Below are 15,968 nucleotides of genomic sequence, written 5' to 3'. Positions count from 1 at the left end.
ATATAGTGTGATTATATTCAGAAATTTGCCATGTTATGAGTTATTTTGGTGTGTGGCACTGTTTTACCATCTTTTCATGAAGTAAATAATAATCCTGATGTATAACTAAAAATGATTGCTAATCACATGAAACATAGAAAATAGGTGCAGGAGTAGGCCATTCGGCCCTTCGAGCCTGCACCGCCATTCAATAAGATCATGGCTGATCATTCCCTCAGTACCCCTTTCCTGCTTTCTCTCCATACCCCTTGATCCCCTTAGCCGTAAGGGCCATATCTAACTCCCTCTTGAATATATCCAATGAACTGGCATCAACAACTCTTTGCGGCAGGGAATTCCATAGGTTAACAACTCTGAGTGAAGAAGTTTCTCCTCATCTCAGTCCTGAATGGCCTACCCCTTATGCTAAGACTATGACCCCTGGTTCTGGACTTCCCCAACATCGGGAACATTCTTCCCACATCTAACCTGTCCAGTCCCATCAGAATCTTATACTTTTCTATAAGATCCCCTCTCATTCTTCTAAATTCCAGTGAATAAAGGCCCAGTTGATCCAGTCTCTCCTCATGTCTGGTGAACCTTTGCTGTACTCCTTCAATAGCGAGAATGTCCTTCCTCAGATTAGGAGACCAAAACTGAACACAATATTCCAGGTGAGGCCTCACTAAGGCCCTGTACAACTGCAGTAAGACCTCCCTGCTCCAGTATTCAAATCCCTTAGCTATGAAAGCCAACGTACCATTTGCCTTCTTCACCACCTGCTATACCTGCATGCTCACTTTCAGTGACTGATGAACCATGACACCCATGTCTCGTTGCACCTCCCCTTTTCCTAATCTGCCGCCATTCAGATAATATTCTGCCGCCTTGTTTTTGCCCCCAAAGTGGATAATCTCACATTTATCCACATTATACTGCATCTGCCATGTATTTGCCCACTCGCCTAACCTGTCCAAGTCACCCTGCAGCCTCTTAGCGTCCTCCTCACAGCTCACACCACCACCCAGTTTAGTGTCATCAGCAAACTTGGAGATATTACACTCAATTCCATCATCTAAATCATTAATATATGTTGTAAAGAGCTGGGGTCCCAGCACTGAGCCCTGCGGCACTCCACTAGTCACTGCCTGCCATTCTGAAAAGGACCCGTTTATCCCGACTCTGCTTCCTATCTGCCAACCAATTCTCTATCCACGTCAGTACATTACCCCCAATACCATGTGCTTTGATTTTGCACACCAATCTCTTGTGTGGGACCTTGTCAAAAGCCTTTTGCAAGTCCAAATACACCACATCCACCAGTTCTCCCTTGTCCACTCTGCTAGTTACATCCTCAAAAAATTCCAGAAGATTTGTCAAGCATGATTTCCCTTTCATAAATCCATGCTGACTTGAACAGCAGAAACAAGACTTATTCAGTGAATTTTCTGAGTTTCCCCAATGATCTCATCAAAAATTCAAAACAATTGTACTGTGAGTCCATGAATCAGAAACCATCATAGTTTGAAGTAAATACAGAATTATGCAGGCTGCAATATCTCAATACTCTTGGTAATATGGCTATGAAACGTGTTTTTCATAAGCCATGGACTATTGGTTATTGTATTTATTTTAATTTGATTAAGATTAGATGTATTTCTATAATAGAATATTAAGAGTAAATAGACTTATCATGTAACAAAATAACATTATTTTGCAAGTCACCCACTCATTTTCATCCAGATGGTTGATTTATTAGTATTTTGTATTTAGTATGGCTGTGACATTATTTCATTAGATTTTTGTTAAATGCATGCCAGAAATGTAATCTTCACTGGTGATAAACTATTTCACCTGGCCCATCCATAATTGCCCTTGAGAAGATGGTGGTGAGCCGCCGCCTTGAACTGCTGCAGTCGGTGTGGTAAAGCTACTCCCACAGTGCTGTTAGGGAGTGAGTTCCAGGATTTTAACCTAGTGACAATGAAGGAATGGTAATATACTTCTAAGTCAGGAAGGTGTGGAACTTGGAGTTGGTGTGCTCCCATGCGCCTGTTGCCTTTGTCCTTCAAGGTGGTACAGTTGATGGGTCTGGGAGGTGCTGCCGAAGAAGCCTTGGCGAGTTGCTTCAGTGCATCTTGTAGATGGTACATACTGCAGCCAGAATGCTCTGACTCCGAGGCGAGAGTGCTACCACTCAGCCAAGGCAATTTTGTATTGTAGAAATATTCATGCCTTCATACACATTAAAGGACCAATTTTCTGAGTATGCACTGCTGGCAAAGTGCCTCCCTGGCTGGTAGTGCATTCTTGGAAAGATTGGCCCTGACATCTTGGGCTTTCTACTTCACATCGCCCATATATGGCCCATATATCGCCCAAAACATACCTCTATCGCCCATTTTAAGCAAAAAATGGAAACTAGGCCAGAAACATCGCCGGAAAAATAAGCCCCCAAGTTCAGCTCACTTTGCCGAATTGATTGCTGAGCTGATCGCCCACACATGGCCAATTTGAAGTTTCGGCACATCGCCATCACATGGCCGGGCTGATCGCTCGCTGAGAAAATCATTGGATAATAGTTGCTTTTCCCGGGCTTTACTGAACGAACTGGGCACTACGGACGCCACTTTGAAGTTCGGAAGCAGGGTGGAGACAGCTAAAAAAATCGATTTAAGATGGTTGTGACTTATTTAAGGGTCCTTTATCGATAGATCTACTCAGATTATTACTTATATTTAATTGTACTAATAGTAACTTAGTAGATTAGGCATTTTTTAGTGAAAAGTGCATTTATAGCAAGTGAAAATAAATGATAGTGATTGGTCCTAGTGTTTGACTGGGGATCGTATAGAGAGAGTATTAGACTGAGACTGGTATACATTGTAAGACTGGGGCTGGTATAGAGAGAGTAGTTTAATAGATTAGGAATTTCTTTAGTGAAAAGTGCATTTATAGCAAGTGAAAATAATAATTGATAGTGATGGGGCCTATGCTTTCTGTGTTGTTACTCGTAACTGCTCACACGCTGGTTTCTGAAAGGATTAATCGAGTGGCAGAGTAATGCATAGGCAGAGACAGAGGAGACGAGCATACAGCCAACGAAGGTACTTGGAAAAGCAATCTTACCTCAACTTGTCTGAAAACACGTGTCTTAGGAGGCTGCGCTTCTGGAAGGAGGTCATCGATGAGATTTGCGAGCTCGTCAAGGGGGATTTGCAGCCTTCCAGCACCATCAGAACTGCACTGTCCGTTGAGGTAAAGGTTTCTGCAGCAGGAGCCTTCTACACATCGGGATTCTTTCAGGCTTCAGCTGGCGACATCTGTCGTATCTCTCAGCATGCTAACACTGCTGCATTCGGCAGGTGACTGATGCTTGTCTTCCTCCTCCTCGAGGTGAGGAAAGTACTCTTCTTCCTCCTGCTGCTCTTCCTCTTGCTCCTTCTCCTCTTCCTCCTCAGTGGATGACGTTGCAGATGCTGGTGTTGGTGTCATTTGAACCTGCACGAGCATTTCAGGTTGATCTTAAAAACACACATGACTTTTTTTTACAGAGCTTATTAGAACATAACGGTGACCATTAACAAGAGACAATACATATCAAAGTTTTCACTACCTCAGAAAGCTGGATCAGCTGCATCCCCTGCAGCTTATGTACAAGGGCTGCATGCATGCATGCATGACATGTCATGATATGACATTAATATATCATAAGTACATTACAAGTATATTGCATATTGATTTATAATTACAGTACATTAGATTAGTTACTTAGTTAAGTTTTTAATACCATTTTTAATACTGTTTGACACATTATACATTACCCACGAGATGCATGGCTAGTCTCCGCTACACCGCGGGTGGTCGCCCATCAGCTCTCATGGCCAACCAGCGCGGCCGCACGCTCCTCAATTTCAGTTAGGGGCTGAAGGTGAGCAGAGCCGCCACCCCATCTGCCTTTGCTCGGCCCAGTTGATATCTTCTGCAAACAAGAAAAGAGCATAGCATGGCATAAGCTAATTGACAAGGTTGTATCATGAAGTCACAACAGTTTAAAACGTTACATGCTGCTGGTTCAGAGCACTGTCCAGATCGTAACATGGTTTACGTAATACATTTATGAATGACAAACTTTAAATTCAATACCGGAGATTCATTGTTATAATAAAAATTTGCATCAGTAAAATATAAAATGCAACTTACTCTTGCTGCCGCTACCAAACTATTCCAGCATTTTTGGCACTGGTCCGACCCGCTCGCCTCATGGGATGTCGAGGACACCACCGCAGTGATCTCCGGCCAGATTTTCCAGTAAACACGGGGTGGGGGTTTCCCGTGCACACCCCGAGTCAATTCTCCCCACCGGGAATATATCTTGTTTACCAGGGCCTCATTGGCCTCGTCACTGAAGGGCTTTGCACTTTTCCTCTCTCCTTCTCCTTCCAGAGTCATGTTTAATATATTATATTTATTTTTAGATTTATATGATTTATATGATCTTTATGCTCTTTAATACGATTATTTACTTGCACTTTCCTCGCTGGCTTCCTCCTCTTTCTCTATCCTCCCTCTCTCTCTCTCTGCTCCTCCCTGTGCCTTCTGCGCATGTATGGATGACCCCTGACCTCCAGAAATGGGGGAAAGCCAGTCGGCCGAAAAAAACCCCCACACATGCGCAGAAGCCCGTTGCTCGGGAAGCTTTTGCCTTCCACATTGATGGACGTTCGGTGGGCGAACGTCACATCGCCGACCTTTTGGATCGCCCATTTCACATCACTGGCCTATCGCCGAGTGGAAAATCGCTTAAAAAAAAAAAAAATGGGCCATGTTCCAGCAATCAGTAAGGCTGAGACGTCGTACATCGCTGGAACAAAGCCCATTTTTTTGTGCGATGGCTACCTAGTGGAAAATCTAGCCCCTTAAGTTTCTGGCACACAAACTGCTTTGTCACAAATGCTGCACCATATTATCAATATACCTCATCTCACCAGAAACTACATCTCAAACTATCACATCTTGCCACTGTGCGTGAATATTGGAATATGTGTCTGAAAGAGAGAGAGAGAGAGAGATTTCAAAAATGATCCAGATTATACCAATTACTACATGTCACAGCTCCTTATTTGAGTCATCTCGTTTCAAACCCCTAAATCTTAACCCTTTCCAACATAAAGATTTTAAAACATTAAGCAGTAGAAATTCGGCTGCTCTGCGCCTCCCGTTAGCGCCTGGGGTTCGGTAACTGGACACTAAGGAGTTACCAACCTGGCTCGGTAAAATCACCGACGCCCGTGATTTTTGCGCTGGCGCTAAGACTTACCACCTCGATCTCTTACACCCCGGAGATCTTGACATCATCCAGTGCACAGTGCCCCATTACCGCCCCAGATGTAATATTTGCTTCTGCCTCCTTGGGGTTGCTATGCGTGTAGCGCAGGTGCCGTCATCCAGCAGACACAGCCTGAAGATTCATTCAATGCAGCATTGATTCTTCCCTTTAAGGGAGAGAAGGAGCCTGTAAAGACGGCAGTGCTGCACGGAACATTGTCCAGCGCTCTGCCGATACCGCCCCGCTCACTCTTTTTAGTGCTCGAAGGGAGGTGGTAGCGCCTGATTTAGTACTCCTTTTCCCTCTTGGAATGCTAAAGTGGAAGTTCCTGGCAGAATCAAATCTTTATGGCCTGACGATACTTTTGCACTTCCTGAAAATGTATTGGCGCAATCGGGGTGTTCCACAATTTCTAGCCCTATATTTCATGCACTGTTTTTCATTTACTACATACTAAGGCTGTTGCACCATCATCCCTAATGAAAATGAATGAAAAAGGGCAAGAAGTGAGGAATTATAAACCATATTTTAGGATTTCAGTTAAAGAAGTTACTTTGTTAAAGGGTCCTACATTTAAATTATTTTAGTGTAGTTTTATTAAACTAAGGTGCTAATCTGACAACAGTAGTGGGGGAATATTTTTTTCCCCACATCTCCCTTGACTGTTTGAATGTGTTGAATAAATTCCACAGGGTAGAACTTCTGGTTCTCGTGCATTGCAGGCTTTGCAATCACTTGAAATATAGCAAAGTCCTTTTAATCTTCCAGGCTTCTAATTGTATATTCATTGTGAGCAACCAGCCTGGAATGGTTCTCTTATTGAGAGTCTGCCAAAGTAAAAGGAGACAGTGCAGCTGCAGCCCCTTATGGACATCAGAAGCTATTTAAAGAGAAGGCAGTTTTTTTCCCCCCTGCTGGAGTAAGTCGAACAGAGCCAAGAAATAATTGCTCAAAATCTCCAATGAATCCTACCCTTAAACACCGAGGAATTTCTCTTTCATCAAGTGCCCGACTTAATGGTACTCTCCCCGCAGAAGAGCCATCCAGACGGCATGGGAGAAGGTGATAAAAAGGGTCAACACTGTGACCAACATTCAGAGGACCTAGGAACAGGTGAGAAATCAATTTGCCAGGGTGAGAGAATCCGCCAAAACTCGACAGTATTTCCCCACACAAAGTAGGCAGGCAAAGTATGCATGTCACAAAGAGTTTCCCCTCACCTTGACTAGAGCCATATCCAAAGCACTCCGAGAACTGTATAGATCTTTCATAGCTCCACTTCCATGTCAATTCACCCTCAACTTACTATTGGGGCATATAATAATAACAAATTGTATTTAAAGTGTGTCTTCAACATAAATAAATCAACCCAAGTGCTTTACGAATGAAAGCTTGATTGCAGAGATGGGTTTTGAGATCTGTTGAAATTTTTATCGCATAATACTCCTGCAAATCACCTTGGGATGTTTCACTACATAAATACAGGTTGTTGGTGTTAAAAGGTAGAGAGAGAGGTGTAGAGGATTAGGGAAGGAATTTTAGAGCGTAAGACTGAGATGGCTGAAGGCACAGTCACCAATGGTGGTCTGAAAAGAGAGTAGGCAGCCGACCAGCAGGAACTACTAAAGTGAGAGGCCCAACCGGGGGGAAGGATCCGGTGAGCAGAAAATTAAAAAGTCAAAGAGAAAGGAGAAGGCAAAGGTGCAAAGCAGTGATCGGGGGAATGATAACCAGAGTGTGACAGGATGGGACAGAGCGTATACACATGAGATAAAATGATAAAGCTCTATATCTGAACGCACAACCCATTCATAACAAGATAGATGAGTTGACTGCACAAATAGAAATAAATGGGTATGATCTGGTTGCAAGGTAACCAAGGTTGGGAATTAAATATTTTGGGGTATTTGCCATTTCATAAGGATAGGCAGAAAGGAAAATGAGATGGGGTTGCTCTGTTAATAAGGGATGAGATCAGTGCAGTAGTGAGAAATGATATTGGCTTAGAAGATCAAGTTATAGAATCAGTTTGTGTGGAGATAAGAAGTAATAAGGGAAAGAAGTCACTGGTGGGAGTGGTCTACAGGCCCCCATGTAACGAGTATAAATCAACGAGTATAAATCAAGAAATAATGGAGGCTTGTAAAAAAGGTACAACAATAATCATGGGTGATTTTAATCTTCATAATGATTGGACAAATCAAATTGGCAAAGGTAGCCTTGAGGAAGAGTTCATAGAGTGTATGCGGGATGGTTTCTTGGAACAATACATTGTGGAACCAACTAGGGAGCAGACTATTCTAGATCCGGTAATGTGCAACGAGTCTGGATTAAGTAATGATCTCGTAGTGAAGGAGCCTCTTGGGAAGAGTGATCATAGCATGGTCAAATTTCAAATTCAGTTTGAGGGTGAGAAAGCTGGGTTTCAAACTAGTGTCCTGAACTTAAATAAATGTAATTACAAAGGTATGAAGGCAGAGTTGGTTAAAGTGGACTGGGAAAATATATTAAAGTGTAAGACTGTAGAAACGCAGTGGCAAACATTTAAGGAGATATTTCATAACTCTCAGCAAAGATTTATTCCAGTGAGAAAAAAAGACGCTAGGTGAAGGATGAACCATCAGTGGCTAACTAAGGAAGTTAAGGATGGTGTAAAATTGAAAACAAAGTCATACAATGTTGCGAAGAACAGTGGAAGGCCAGAGGATTGGAAGATTTTTAGAAACCAGCAAAGGCCGATGAAAAAAATGATAAAGAGAGAGAAGATAGCACATGAGAGTAAACTAGCAAGAAATATAAAAACAGACAGTAAGAGCTTCTACAGATAAATAAAAAAGAAGTGAGTAGCTAAAGTAAATGTTGCCCCTTAGAGGATGAGACTGGAGAATTAATAATGGGTAATGTGGAAAAGGCAGAGAGTTTGAACAAATATTTTGTATCAATCTTCATGATAGAAGACACTAAAAACATCCGAATAATTGATAATCAAGGGGCAATTGGGAGGGGAGAACTTAAAGCAACCACTATCACTAGAAATAAAGTACGAGGCGGACTAAAGGTGGACAAGTCCCCTGGACTTGATGGCCTGCATCTGAAGGTCTTAAAAGAAGTGGCTGGAGAGATACTGGATGCATTGGTTGTAATCTATCGATATTCTCTGAATTCTGGAGAGGTCCCAGCAGACTGGAAAACCACAAATGTAACACCCCTATTTAAGAAAGGAGGGAGACAGAAAGTAGGAAACTATAGACCAGTTAGCCTAACATCTGTCATTGGGAAAATGCTAGAGTCGATCATTAAGGAAGTAGTAGCAGGACATTTAGAAAATCACAATGCAGTCAAGCAGAGTCAGCATGGTTTTATGAAAGGGAAATCATGTTTAACAAATTTGCTGGAGTTCTTTGAGGATGTAACAAGCAGAGTGAATAAAGAAGAACCAGTAGATGTTGTGTATTTGGATTTCCAGAAGGCATTCGATAAGATACCGCATAAAAGGTTACTGCACAAGATAAGTGCTCATGGAGTTGAGGTAATATAGTAGCATGGATAAAGTATTGGCTAACTAACAGAAAGCAGAGAGTCAGGATAAATGGGTCATTTTCAGGTTGGCAAACAGTAACTAGTGGGGTGCCACAGGGATCAGTGCTGGGGCCTCATCTATTTACAATTTATATTAATGACTTAGATGAAGGGACAGAGTGTAATGTAGCCAAATTTGCTGATGATACAAAGATAGGTGGGAAAGCAAGTTGTGAGAGGGACACAAAGAATCTACAAAGGGATATAGATAGGCTCAGTGAGTGCAAACAAATTGGCAGATGGAGTATAATGTGGGAAAATGTGAGGTTATCCACTTTGGTAAGAAATATAAAAAAGCTAATTATTATTTAAATGGGGAGCGATTACAAAATGCTGCAGTACAGAGGGATCTGGGGGTTCTTGTACACAAAATGCAACAAGTTAGAATGCAGGTACAAGAAGTAATCAGGAAGGCAAATTGAATGTTAGCCTTTATTGCAAGGGGGATGGAGTATTAAAGTAGGAAAGTCCTGCTCCAACCATACAGGGCATTGCTAAGACCACACCTGGAGTACTGCGTACAATTTTGGCCTCCTTATTGAAGGAAGGATATACTTGCATTGGAGGCAGTTCAGAAAAGGTTCATGAGGTTGATTCCTGAGATGAATGGGTTGTCATATGAAGAAAGGTTGAGCATGTTGGGCTATACACATTGGAGTATAGAAGAATGAGAGGTTATCTGATTGAAATATATAAGATTCTGAGGGGGCTTGACCGGGTAGATGCAGAGAGGGTGTTTCCCCTCATGCGGGAATCTAGACCTAGGGGGCATGGATTCAGAATAAGGGGTCGCCCATTTAAAATGGAAATGAGGAGGAACAACTTCTCTCAGAGGATCGTGAATCTTTGGAATTCTCTACCCCAGAGAGCTGTGAAGGCTGGATCTTTGAATGTATTTAAGGTGGAGATAAACAGATTTTTGAATGATAAGGGAGTTAAGGGTTATGGGGAATGGGCGAGGAAATGGAGTTGATGCCAGGATCAGATCGGCCATGATCTTATTGAATGGCAGAGCAGGCTTGAGGGGCCAAATGGCCTACTCTTGTTCCTATTTCTTATGTTCTTATGTTCAAAGGCTGTAATAAGAGGAACAGTGTATTTGGGAGGGAATGTAATCTGATAGTTTGCAAAGAGAAGGTAAGTGAGGCATGGAAAGATTTATAGATAAGGAAAAGAATTCTAAAGTTGATTCATCAGGGATGGGAAGTCAATGTAGGTCAGCGATGTCAGAGATCATTGGTGAGCAGGATTTGTGCAGCATTTGCCAGAGTTTTTGAAATGTTGCAATTTATGGACAATAGAAAAAAGGGCATTGCCCTAATTGAGTCTGGAGGTGACAAAGCCATGATTACCAGCCTCAGTGGCAGATAGGCCAGGGTAGGATTGGAGGCAGAGGCTAACACTATTGCAGAAGTGAAAGCAAATGGTTGTAGTTATGGATAGCATGTGGGATTTCAAGCTCAGCTCGGGGACAAATAAGATCCCAGGGTTGTGACTCATTTGATTCAGCCTGAGCAAATGTTCAGTGAGCAAAATGAAGTCAGTGGCATGGGAGCAGAGCTTGGTGGAATCAGAGAATCATAGAATGGTTACAGCAAGGCAAAAGGCCAATCAGCCCGTGCGGACTCCCAGCTAGTCCCACTCCCCCGCCCTTTCCCCATAGACCTGCAATTTATTTCCTTCTGATACTTATCTAATTTCCTTTTGAAAGATAAAATTGAGTCTGCCACCTTTTAAGGCAATGCATTCCAGATATTAACCATTCGCTGCGTAAAAAAGATTTTTCTTCCATCGCCTTTGGTTCATTTGCCAATCACCTTAAATCTATATTCTCTGGTTCTCGTCCCTTCTGCCAATGGGAACAGTTTCTCTCTATCTACTCTGTCCAGACCCCTCATGATTTTGAACTCCTCTATGAACCCTCCTCTCAATCTTCCCTACTCCAAGGAGAACACTCCCAGCTTCTCCAGTCTATCAATGTAACTGAAGTCCCTCGTTCCTAGAATAATTCTTGTAAATCTTTTCTGCACCTTCTCTAAGGCCTTCATATTCTTCCTAAAGTGTGGTGCGCAGAATTGGACACAGTACTACAGTTAGGGCCGAACCAGTGTTTTATACAGGTTCATCATAATTTCCACACTTTTTTGAATTCTTCGTGGGGAGAAATTGCCCCCTTCTTTAAGGCCTGGCCAAAGCCCTCCCTGGTGGCCTAGTGGGCTCCACATAGGGCTTGCAGTATCCGAGGGATGTTGCAACGCGTCAGTGCGATGTGGCATGTCCACGTCGCGCTGACATCATTACTGTCGTGCTGACATGGTCAGCGCGGTGGTGATGGACACTGCCCTGCTTCCGCCCCTACACCACTTCAAACAGCACCCCAAAGTGCTGGGAGGCGGTGTCAGAGGTAAAGAGATGAATTTTCCGGCTCTTGCCTTTGACTCCTGTCGGGCAGTAAATTTCCGCATAATTCGAAGTGCCCTTCCCAATTTCCCGCTGAAGGCAATTTCGGCCCCATACCTCTATTTATGAAGCCCAGGATACCGTAAACCTTTTTAAATGCTTTCCCAACCTGCCCTGCCATCTTCAATGAGCTATGCACACATGCCCCTAGGTCTCTGTGTTCGTGCACCCCATTTTGGGTTGTACCATTTAGTTTAAATGTCCTCTCCTCATTCTTTCTACAAAATTGCATTACTTCACACTATTCTGCATTAAATTTCATTTGCCACATGTCCGCCCATTTCATCAGCCTGTCTATGTCTTCCTGAAGTCTTTCACTCTCATCCTGACTGTTCACTATACTTCCAAGTTTTGTGACATCTGCAAATTTTGAAATTGTGCCCTGTACACCCACGTCCAAGTCATTAATATATATAGAGAAAAGCAGTGGTCCTGGAACCGACCCCTGATGAACACCGCTACATACCTTCCTCCAGTCCGAAAAACAAACATTCACCACTACTCTCTGTTTACAATCATTTAGCCAATTTCATATCCAAGCTGCCACTGTCCCTTTTATTCCATCGGTTTCAATTTTGCTGATAAGCCTATTATGTGGCACTTTGTCGAACACGTTTTTGAAATCTATGTACTCTTATAAATTGTGAGGAGGACACAAAAAAATCTGCAAAGGGATATAAATAGGCTCAATCAGTGGGCAAAAATTTGTCAGATGGAGTATAATGTTGGAAAATGTGAGCTAATCCACTTTGGCAGAAAAAATAGAAAAGCAAATTATAATTTAAATGGAGAAAAATTGTAAAGTGCTGCAGTACAGAGGGATCTGGGGGGCCTTGTGCTTGAAACACAAAAAGTTAGTATGCAGGTACAGCAAGTAATCAGGAAGGCAAATGGAATGTTGGCCTTTAGTGCAAGGGGGATACAGTATAAAATCAGAAGTCCTGCGACAACTATACAGGTTATTGGTAAGGCCACACCTAGAGTACTGTGTACAGTTTTGGTCTCTGTATTTAAGGAAGGATATACTTGTATTAGAGGCTGTTCACAGAAGGTTCACTAGATTGATTTAAGAGATGAGGGGTTGACTTATGTAAATCGGTTGAATAGGTTGGGCCTATAAACATTGGAATTCAGAGAATGAGAGGTGACCTTATTAAAACATATAAGATAATGAGGAGGCGCGACAAGGTGGATGCAGAGAGGATATTTTCACTCATAGGGGAAACTAAAGGGAGAGGATATAGTCTCAGAATAAGGTGTCGTCCATTTAAAACTGAGATGAGGAGGAATTTCTTCTTTCAGAGGGTTATAAATCTATGGAATTCTTTGCCCCCAGAAAGCTGTGGAGGCTGGGTCATTGAATATATTTAAGGCGGAGAGAGACAGATTTTTGAGCAATAAGGGAGTAAAGGGTTATGGGGAGCGGGCAGGGAAGTGGAGCTTAGTCCATGATCAGATCAGCCATGTTCTTATTGAATGGTGGAGCAGGCTCGAGGGGCCAAATGGCCTACTCCTGCTTCTATTTCTTTTGTTCTTATGTACATCAACCGCATTATCCTTATCAATTCTCCCTGTTACCTCATCAAAAAATGCGATCAAGTTGGTTAAGCATGATTGGCCATTAACAACTCTCTGCTGGCTTTCCTTAATTAATCCACCTCTATCTAAGTGACGGTTAATTTTGACCCTGATTACTGTTTCTAAAAGCTTCCACACTACCGAGGTTAAACTGACTGGCCTGCAGTTGCTGGGTTTATCTTTAAACCGTTTTTCGAACAATGGCATAACAGTTGTAATTTTCCAGTCCTCTGGCACTACCCCCGTATCTATGGAGGATTAGAATATTATGGCCAGTACCTCTGCGATTTCGGCCCTCAGTTTCCTCAGCACCCCAGGATGCATCCCATCCGTTCCTGGTTATTTATCTACTTTAAACATAGAAACATAGAAAATAGGTGCAGGAGTAGGCCATTCGGCCCTTCTAGCCTGCACCGCCATTCAATGAGTTCATGGCTGAACATGCAACTTCAGTACCTCATTCCTGCTTTCTCACCATACCCCTTGATCCCCCTAGTAGTAAGGACTTCATCTAACTCCTTTTTGAATATATTTAGTGAATTGGCCTCAACAACTTTCTGTGGTAGAGAATTCCACAGGTTCACCACTCTCTGGGTGAAGAAATTCCTCCTCATCTCGGTCCTAAATGGCTTACCCCTTTATCCTTAGACTGTGTCCCCTGGTTCTGGACTTCCCCAACATTGGGAACATTCTTCCTGCATCTAACCTGTCTAACCCCGTCAGAATTTTAAATGTTTCTATGAGGTCCCCTCTCATTCTTCTGAACTCCAGTGAATACAAGCCCAGTTGATCCAGTCTTTCTTGATAGGTCAGTCCTGCCATCCCAGGAATCAGTCTGGTGAACCTTCGCTGCACTCCCTCAATAGCAAGAATGTCCTTCCTCAGGTTAGGAAACCAAAACTGTACACAATACTCCAGGTGTGGCCTCACCAAGGCCCTGTACAACTGTGGCAACACCTCCCTGCCCCTGTACTCAAATCCCCTCGCTATGAAGGCCAACATGCCATTTGCTTTCTTAACCGCCTGCTGTACCTGCATGCCAACCTTCAATGACTGATGTACCATAACACCCAGGTCTCTTTGCACCTCCCCTTTTCCTAATCTGTCACCATTCAGATAATAGTCTGTCTCTCTGTTTTTACCACCAAAGTGGATAACCTCACATTTATCCACATTATACTTCATCTGCCATGCATTTGCCCACTCACCTAACCTATCCAAGTCGTCCTGCAGCCTCATATCATCCTCCTCGCAGCTCACACTGCCACCCAACTTAGTGTCATCCGCAAATTTGGAGATACTACATTTAATCCCCTCGTCTAAATCATTAATGTACAGTGTAAACAGCTGGGGCCCCAGCACAGAATCTTGCGGTATCCCACTAGTCACTGCCTGCCATTCTGAAAAGTCCCCATTTACTCCTACTCTTTGCTTCCTGTCTGACAACCAGTTCTCAATCCATGTCAGCACACTACCCCCAATCCCATGTGCTTTAACTTTGCACATTAATCTCTTGTGTGGGACTTTGTCGAAAGCCTTCTGAAAGTCCAAATATACCACATCAACTGGTTCTCCCTTGTCCACTCTACTGGAAACATCCTCAAAAAATTCCAGAAGATTTGTCAAGCATGATTTCCCTTTCACAAATCCATGCTGACTTGGACCTATCATATCACCTCTTTCCAAATGCACTGCTATGACATCCTTAATAATTGATTCCATCATTTTACCCACTACCGATGTCAGACTGACCGGTCTATAATTCCCTGTTATCTCTCTCCCTCCTTTTTTAAAAAGTGCAACTAATCTTTTTATTACCTCATCTTTAGCAATTTTTATCCTATCATGTTTCTCTACTACCTCCTCCTTCACTATGTCGATGGCAGCATCCTCTTACTTGGTGAGGTACTCATTTAGTACATCAACCATACCCACTGCCTCCATGCATGGGTCTCATTTTTGGTCCCTAATTGGCTCCACCCCTCCTCTTACTACTCTTTTACTTTTTATTTGCCTGTAGAAATCTTTTAGATTACCTTTTATGTTGGCTGCCATTCTATTCTCATGCACTCTCTTTGCACCTCTTATTTTCTTTTTCACTTCTCTTCTGACCTTTCTACATATAGCCTAATTCTCAGATTTATTTGCAGCTTGACATCTGTCATACATGCTCTTGTTCTACTTCATCATATTCTCTATCTTTTTTGTCGTCCAGGGAACTCTGGTTTCAGTTGCCCTAGCTTACTGCCTCGTGGGAATGTACCTCAACTGTACCCGAACTATTTCCTCTTTAAAGGCAGCCCATTGCTCCACTGCAGTTTTTCCTGCTAGTAGTTGATTCCAATTTACCCTGGTCAGATCCATTCTCATTCCACTGAAATATTTATTGCAGGGGCCAAACCCAATGGTTCCATTTATCAGATACATGGTTCAGTTGTGTGTGCTAAAAAATATTGTCAGACAAACTGTCACAAATGTACTGCTGGCCCATCGCAAGTTCTCACACATTTTACGGGTCTTCCTTTGTTGGACATACATACCCATACACTCATTAAAAAATACCTCAACATTAAGAAGTCTTCAGGGTATTGTATTTGGCATAGCTTCCAGTTGGATGGCAAGCTGCATCCAGAGAATGTCAGGATATTGGTATGGTGAAAGCCACTTTATGGATGCCACCTGCTTCAAATATCTTTCTGTTCTTCAGAACTTTTCAAAAGGGTTTCTGTACAGTCCGTTTCTCTGTGATATTGGTAAAAATGATTTTGCTCCTTCTCTTGTGACTCAAAGTATTCCAAACATGGTCTGATATGGAAAATGCAAGAGAGATTCAGAAAATATTAGCTGAATAACAGCAATTGTAAATCTTTTCATAAAAAAATGGGTTCCTTGCAGGCTCATAGAAGAACAGTTGCCCATATCTTGCATCAATCTGCACTCAAAAGAGAGAAAAATCCATAGAGTATTTGGGGCCAAAATTGCCCTCTGCACGACACGGGTCGACCTACCGATTTTTAAGGATTCTGTCTGCCCCATGCATGGT

Source organism: Pristiophorus japonicus, chromosome 6, assembly GCF_044704955.1.
Source record: "Pristiophorus japonicus isolate sPriJap1 chromosome 6, sPriJap1.hap1, whole genome shotgun sequence".
In the NCBI taxonomy this organism is placed as follows: Eukaryota; Metazoa; Chordata; class Chondrichthyes; family Pristiophoridae; genus Pristiophorus; species Pristiophorus japonicus.
This window is presented reverse-complemented; position numbering follows the sequence as displayed.